Raw genomic sequence first — 8258 nt, forward strand, 5'->3', positions numbered from 1 at the left:
TTGGGTGTGAGTCTACAGTGCTCCAGCATGCCACACACTGACTGACCATGTTAAGGTACACTAAAAGTTCCCTAGTGTGTCGTGACAACAGCAGTACGGCAAACCCACTAGGGATTTTTTTTACTGTACAAAAGCAGGGTCGAGACAGACAGTTCGCCCGTGGCATGCTGGAGTGCTGCAGACTTGCAGCCCAGCTTGCTGCACAGTAAGTGTGTAGATATGCCCTTAGTCCCAACAGTAGTCCTGCAACAGCCTACCTCCCCTCCCTTCGGGAGGCCCTGTCAAGTGGCAATCTTTAGTCCAAAGAACATAAAACAAGAAGACTTTCATCCCACTCGCTCAGAGTGCCGACCCTCTGGACTTTCTCGAAGGAGGCCTGGCTCCTACCTGAGCTACTGACCATCAAGGTTTCCTCTCTAAGAATAAAGATCCAGACTAGGGGAAGGACTCCAGTCTACCTCCAGGCCATCTGTCTCACCGCAGACTTAAATGTGCATATTTGAATTTTTCTTAATAAACACTTAGTTCCAGTAAAGAGGACAGAGGCAGCTTTAATTTTAACTCAGTTTTAAAACTATGTTCAATTTCAGATACTGCATCTTGCCTTGAGTCCCTCTGTAACGTTTTTGTGGCTCATTAGAGTATCCTTGTTTGTGTAGGCTAGATTGTGCAACCCCTGCTCACACTGGTGTGCATTTACTTCCATGAGTAGACCCACTGAAATTAGCCTGTGCTCACCAATGTCAGTAAGGATAACACAATCTAGCCCACAAAAGTATTTCTCTCCTCTGTTACTGTGTGAAAGACACACACAAGACAGGAAGAACTAAGGTCCTGTTCTTTCAGTCAGCTGAATTGCAGTGAAAGTGTTTCTGATATGCCAATGCAGAGTTCATGGCAAGATGAGGGTCTATTTTATTATACAGTGGCAATAATGATTGCTAACTTTGCACGCAGGATGAGATTTTTAAGAGCATTCATCATTAGACTACCCCTATTTCCAATGAAGTCAGAGGGAAAACTCCCATTGTCTTCACCTGGGTCAACAAAATGATTTTAAAATCCCATCGCAAGTATTGTCAAAGGCACAAAATACAGAGAGAAATGTTTCCCTTCACCCATAATTTCTATTCATTAGAGTAACCTTAGGTGTTATCTGTACCACCAGCCCACATCACAGCCTGTGCAAGGGTCAGTCAGAATAGCCACCCCAGTGCTCAGGGGAGTGTTAAGGCTGCCACCAACTTTTCACCGGCCAACACACAAGGCCGAGGCAGGATAGTCCAGTCATTAGGGAGCTAGTCAATAACTCAGGAAACCCAGGTCCAGTTCCCTGTTCTGCCACAAATGTGCTGTGTGATCTCCGGTAAGTCATTTGGGCCAGTTTTTTAAGGTACTTGGGCACTGTCCCACTCAGTATCACATGGCTGTATGCCCTAAAAGGCCCCCTGCCTAGTGGAATTTTTAGAAGCAGGGTCGGTGCCAAGTAGGCTTCTTCTCATGACTCAGCCCTCTGGTCAGGCCATGTTCAATTCTACCCCTTCTGTGGTTAGAGTCTCAATAGCACAACAACATTGCACCCGAACTACAGCCCAACTCCAGACTCAATGGTCCTTACACCCCTTATGTCGGGGTCTTTTATGCCACCTTCCTTGGTGGCCAGTAGGGGAATCTAGCCCCCTACTTTGGGTTCCTGTCCAGGGACCCTGCACCTAGCAAGTCTACTCCTCAGACTCCTGGCTGCCTCCTACCACCTCAGCATATCTCTAGAACAGTGGTTCCCAAACTGGGGTTTGTGAACCCCTGGGGGTTCGCAAAATGTTACAGGGGGTTCTCAGGAAAAAATTCCCTAATTGCAGACGGAGCTGTCCCTAGGGACCCCAGGCAGCACTGTATTTCCAAGAGCTACGCAGATCAAAGCAAGCATATCTATCACACTGAGGAGATTTAAACTTCAAGACTCCTTATAGGAAATGGAAAGGGAGGTGGATATATTTTGCTGTTTTTAAAATTAAATAGGCAGCTAGTATTGTTTTTAAAGTTATTATGAAGAACAAGTTTAAGCTTTGTTGTAACATGTGTTGTTTGCCGGGACTGCTCAAGACCTGAATGCTTGTGTAGGAGGAACTCTGAGTTGGCTTCTTAAATACCTTCATGCTGTTTCACATCTGATACTGCTTGATGAAACGTAGGAGCCTTGTCTTATAACAGGCTTATTCAAAGTGATACAAGCTACGAAAGTGAGATCTTGGAAGAGTGCTGCCGTTTTCATAACGTAATAAAAATACTGTAATAATAAATAATAAATAGTGTGTAATAAGCATGTCATAAAAACAAATTTTATATTTCCAAGATCACTGCTTTTACAATTTATACTCAGGTAAAGGAGAAAATCCCTGAAAATATTCATTTTTAGGAGGGGGTTCAGCAAGATTTGACATTTTAGTGAAAGGGGTTCACAGGCTGTTAAAGTTTGGGAACCACTGCTCTAGAACCTTTCCCCCATCCCCTTCCTAGGCTCCACAGAGTTCTTGAACCAAGCAGCACCTCCCAGGGCTTTCCTCACTAGAGGCCCAGTTCCTACCTGCCTTTCCCCAGAGCTGCAGGTGTCCATGTCTTTTTCCTCCAGAAACTCAACCCCTGAACTGGATCCCTGGAGCCTTGCTCTTTTGTCCAGGCTCACTACAGCAGCTTGCTCCACCCCTGTAATGTCCATTGTCGCTCCTGGAGCTTTCCCACAGCACCTATCTTAGAAGAGGATCCCAGACCCTGCTTCCTGCCTCTCTTCTACTGCCCTGCTAGCCTTCCTTTATTAGTCACCCAGCTCCTCTCAGCTGGCACTCATCCTAAATTAGGCCTGGCCCACCCTCCAAATGCAACAAAATGCACTAATTGCTCTCTGGCTCCAGTAAACCCTTTTCACTGCCAGTGTGGGGTGCACATCCTATCACACTGGCACAGTCCCCCTCTCTGGGCAGACACCAGTCTGTTGTGAGTGGACCCAACTACTGGATCCTAGTGTTTCTAAGCCCTCTGGATCTGGGTATAGACTGAGCACTGCTCCTAGCTCTAGGTCTCTCAACCACACTCTCAGGTGTCTGACACCCTTCTTGGGCAGTAGGACCCTACAACCCATGCACTTTAGACACTGGGACCAGTGCCACAGCCATCAAGAGCCCCCAGTTGTTTAGATGTTTCCCCAGAGTTCCACCTCTGATCTTCCCCCTCTGTGTTTCCTGATTAACCCCTTCAGGAACAACAGGGCAGACAAAAAGAAACACAGTCTCAGCAAATGAATGTCTTAACTACAGGCACTTTACTCTTAAACAGCACTGGAGAGCTAAAGAACAAACAGTCCTGAATTTACACATCCCTCCCCTCCCCCGTCACCTCTTCTGCGACTCCTGGGTTTGGCCAGTATCTATAGGCTAGGCAAACGTTGCTGCCTTCTCTTTCTTCAGCATGTTCTTCTTCCATGCGGTGGTGATCTTTAAAGTCTTAGAACATGGGTTTAAAGAAAAAATAATATTGCAAATGGGGTAGTATTTAAAAACAGAGAAAAACAGGCTAGATACCTGGAGAAAATTCTGAGGATGGTTCATACTTTGAGAGGAAGATCTGATGTCTTTCTAAAATATTTGCTCTAGCTCAACCTCAAAATATTCTATTCTATTGTAAACACGTTTTTATACTGTTCTTACCACTGAAGCATCCGAGTGCCTTCCAGTAGTACTGTACGTGACATGACTAATATCTGCCACAGGCTTGATGCAGGAATTAATGAGTGAAATTCTATCATCTGTGCAGACAGCCAGAGTAGATTATCACAACTGTCCATTTGCCCTTAAAAATCTATGTACAATTGTTGTTAGAACCTCCATGGACTTGTTCCTGTTTTAGCTCCTAAACCTTGCCTTTCTTTTCCCTTCTATTCTTTTCACCCATCTAGCACCAACTTCTGCTCTGCTTTTTTACATAATCTTATGGTCATTAATGAAAAGGCCTTCTCCTCTGCAGTTTCTACCACCTTCTGTTCTCAAATGTCAACTTTATACTTGTTTTGTCTCCCTTATACTTGCTTCTCTCTACCACTGCTATTTTTTGGTGGTTTTACTTTAATATTATTTCATTCTAGACAGTTCTTTGGGATCTAGAGTGTAAGAAAGACAGCAGAGCTCTATTTATACAGTGGGCCTAGAAATCAGTGGCTGTATTACAGACTATGGAAGTAAAAAGAGAATATATTCAAGTATATGTTGAAACCAAAACATGGGTTTGAAGACTTAGACAGTCCATCTTTGTCAATACAGCTGAACAAAAACAACTGTGCTATCACTTCATTAAATCAAACCAAAATGAATAAGCTGTGCTCCTATTACAATAAATCCCAGTTGCCCTATCTTATACCAGGCAAATGGTATCAATCCTGCTAGAATGGGCCTGATTCTCTTCCCACTTACACCTGAATTACACTGGGTGTCATGCCACTAAAGCTTTGGTAGTGATATAAATCTGGTCGCTGAGAGGAGAATCAGACCCATAGCATAGCGAAGGACAGCAGAAAAAAGTTTGTTAAGAAGTTGCTGATGTTCAAGACTAGTAGTTAGAGGTCAAGAGTCAGTAAATAGTGATTTGGAGTAGGGTGGGCAAGGGAAAAGAGCAGGCTGAAAGAGGAGAGAATCCATATTCTGCCAGATGCCAAAGGGCTCTTGCCTTAGGGAAGCGTGCAATGCCTGGGGTAGGGTGTCAGAGTGATATCTGATGTTACTATTTACAGTGTACTCAGTGGGGATCTATGTGCTCCCTGGAAAAGCAACAATAACATCAATGTTATAAAGAGACATGTAGCACCATAATGAGGCCTTTAAAGTAGGTAAAGGGATAGAGCTGTACAAACCTAAAGAAAAGCCGCCTCTGGAGGGCCTCTGGCCAGGTCAGATGGGAACAGGAATGGGAAAGGGATGGGGAGCTCATTTCCATGAGGTCCCTGCCCTCTTCAGCAGCTCTGCATGTCCTGCCTGTACAGCAGTTGTGAAGCTAATCTGTGCCTCCTTTCAGATCAGCTTGACCATCCCGGTGTGCGGTCTCCATACAGGTGTATAAAGGGCTAATGCTCCTCTCTGCAACCTGTGTGTAACAGAGTTAGTTTTTGGCATAGATCAGTTGATTAAGAAGGGGCCATTTTTCTAGAGTGGTTTTTCTGGCCATATTGGCCCCTAAGGTTATGTTGTTCCTGTCATAGATAAAAGTTTCCTCAGTATCTATGTCCATCTTCACTCTTGCCCTCTCTTGAGCTGGGAGAATTAAACAATTGAAATCACTTACATGAGGCTGTACCAATCCATACTGAATAGAAGTACAGGGAAAAGTTGGAGGAATTCAATCCGTCATGTAGGATTATGACTAGGACAGTTTTGTATACACAAGGCACAGCAAAAATGCATACAATTTTAAAGGAGACTTGAAAGTATGTGTTGAAAAATGAGATAAAGTTATGTGCTGAAAGCCCCCAAAAGAGCAAGAGGCAGAGACACCTGTCAAAGGCATTCACATTACTACATATATAACTTGGGCCACAGTTCTCCAACTTCAGTGCCTAAAGTTAAGCCTTTAAATCCATATTTCATTTTCAGAGGAGCTGAGCACCCATAGCCACCCTTGTAAAGTGCTCAGATACCATGGTGAAGGGCATGATATTAAAAACAGAGACAGCTAGATGCCTAAGGATGGGTTGGGGGGGATTCCTGGTCCCGCTAAAGTCAATGACAAGATTCCCATTGACTTCAGTGGAGCAGGATTTCACCTTAAGTACCTATCTTTAGATACCCATGTTTGAAAAGTTTGGCCTAAGCTTACACTCAGTTATATATCTGAATGCCAATAAGAGACACCTCTGCCTCTTGGTCTTTTGGGCATTCAACATATATCCAGCTTTCCTGGCCCTCAAGGGTATGTCTACACTGCAGCTAGGAGTGAGCCCTGCCAGCCCAGGAAGACAGCTCACATTAGCAGGGATCGAGCTAGTGCGTGAAAACCAGCAGTGTGGACATTGTGGCTCTGGCAGAGACTCAGGCTAGCCACTTGCACTCAGACCCAGAGGATCATCTGGCCTTGACAGCCCAAGCTGCAATGTCCACTCCGCTATTTTTAGCATCCTACCTCAAGCCAAGTTGGCTCAACACTCTGTATACCCAGGCTGGGAGGCTCGTCCTAGCTGCAGTATAGACATAGCCCAAGTGTCAAAGCTCTGAAGGACAACTGATATGGCCCCAGATGCAAAGCAGGCCTTTCTTTTGGCAAAGCCATAATGTGATTTAAAAACCTGTAGGCAAAATGTGATTTAAACCCCTTCTAGATCTTTTGGCACCCCTTGTGGACAGTGGTTGAAACTTTAGTTCCATGTGCCAAAACAGTGTCTTCAGGCCGCTTGGCAAAAAACCTTTTGGAAGCAAGCAGCACATGGTAGGTTTTATAGAAAAGCCTGACCTTTGGAGGACTCAATATGATCAATATATACAAATGAGACCCTTTCGATTAATTCCTTTGTGAGCAACAGGCAGACTTGATAAAAGATTAATATTTCAGCCCTTTGATTCTAACTGAGCAATTTCTTCAAAGGCCTGGAAACACACACACACATTTACCTGTATCTAAAATTCTTTTGCTGATATTGTTTGAGCGCCTGGCTCCTCATATCTAGAGTGTGTGCTAAAGATGGATTGATACAGTGACTTGAGTGTGTTTATCTAAAGTCTATTCAGTACAAAATAACAGTTCTGTCTCAGTATGAAAGAAATTTCATTGGCCCACAAAAATATTTTGAAAATTATCATGCTTTTATCATGAACCAGACTGGGATGGGAGAGATTGAGGCTTCTGCCCTGCAGCAGTGTGGTGGGGCTAGGGGCTTCTGCTGGAGATGACTGGTGTCTGCTGGGAGGCGGGGGGGGGAGGGGAGACAATTTAAAGGTTCACCTCCCCCAACAACTTGAGTCACACCCCCTTGGTGTTAATTCCACATGGAGAGACAGCAGCAAATTGCTGGGAGTTGCAGGGAGGGACCTCTGCTTTAGCTTCCTCCAGAGAGAGCGCAGCAAAAGTAGCGGCTTGCCCTGCAGCTCCCAGCTGTTTGCCGCTGCCTCTCCCCAAGCCCCCAGCTCCCAGTTTGTCAGCTCCAGCTGCTGCGGTGCAGGGAGGGGGCCCAGCTACACCATGTGACCAAGAGGGGCCAGCAAAAATTGGGGGGGATGTGACCACATATGCCTGCCCACGTCACCTCTGGGGGGAAGGGGTCTCAGGGCTTCAGCCCCGCAGGGTATGCCTGCTGGGTCTTGGGATTAAGGCCCTGAAAACCCCTCCCCGCGGGGCTGGGGTCTCAAGCCCTGGCAAGTGCCTCCCAGCTCTCGAATTTCTGAAGTGTGGTATGTGGCTCAGAGGGTCAGTAAGTTTGGCCACCCCTGATAGAATAGGTCAGTGTTAGATATGACTTTTTACCCCAGGGCCTTTCGGGAACAGGGATGGAGTCCTGGAACATAAAGCCCCAGAACCCACAGTATGATCTGAACATGCAGTTCAATAACATTTCTATTGCTGCTTCCATCCTAGGATCTCAAAGCACTTTAGACACATTAATTAGCGGAACCTCACACAATAGGTGTGGCAGGGAAGGCTCATCCCTATTTTACAGAGGGGGAAACAGAGCAACTAAGATGCATATTTTTAGACTTGGCACCTTGATTGCTTGTACTTCGGGGCCTAGTTGGAGAGGCCTGGGGCCTGATTTTCAGAGCTGCTCAGGGCCCACAACTCCCCCTCGGGAACTGCTGCATGCTCAGGGCTTCCTTTAGAACAGCTAAGCTGCTTGTTCGTTCGCCAAGACAGGGATTTAGGAGGAGACCGTTTTTTAAAAGACCCTGGTTACCCTACTCCAGAAATCAAGACAAACCCCGCGCAGGACAGAACAATGAGCTTGTCCAGCACACCACGCGGGGGGGGGGGGGACAGCTGCCTCAGCCCTTCCTCGCTGACACCCCAGGCGCTGCTCACGGGGTCCGCACGACGCCTGCAGAGCTTTGGGGGAAAGCCCCGCGGAGGAGCTGGGCCGGGCAAAGAGCGGGGAGGCCGCAGGCAGGGTCTGGCGCGGGCAGCACCAGCGACTCGTGCTGCAAGGAGAGAGATGCCCCCAGCCTCTGCTCCTTTCCGGGGGTGGGAAACACAAGGAGCGGCTCTGTTTACAGCACAGACAACGACCTCTGCTA

The 8258-nt window shown here is 46.4% G+C and overlaps 1 protein-coding gene across 2 annotated transcripts in view; it reads right to left on the reverse strand.

Moving 5' to 3' along the window:
- Positions 1–8258, reverse strand: part of LOC119563654 (perilipin-3-like) — a 103741-nt gene that overhangs the window by 93979 nt on the left and 1504 nt on the right. Inside the window, exon 2 of one of the 2 annotated variants that reach the window (XM_043539639.1) lies at positions 4898–5127. The exons of the other annotated variant lie outside the window; for it this stretch is intronic. The gene's annotated coding sequence lies outside the window, so the exon portion shown is untranslated. The remainder of the gene's footprint in view (positions 1–4897; positions 5128–8258) is intronic. 2 annotated transcript variants of the gene reach the window in all.

Source organism: Chelonia mydas, chromosome 1, assembly GCF_015237465.2.
Source record: "Chelonia mydas isolate rCheMyd1 chromosome 1, rCheMyd1.pri.v2, whole genome shotgun sequence".
Taxonomy (NCBI): domain Eukaryota; kingdom Metazoa; phylum Chordata; order Testudines; family Cheloniidae; genus Chelonia; species Chelonia mydas.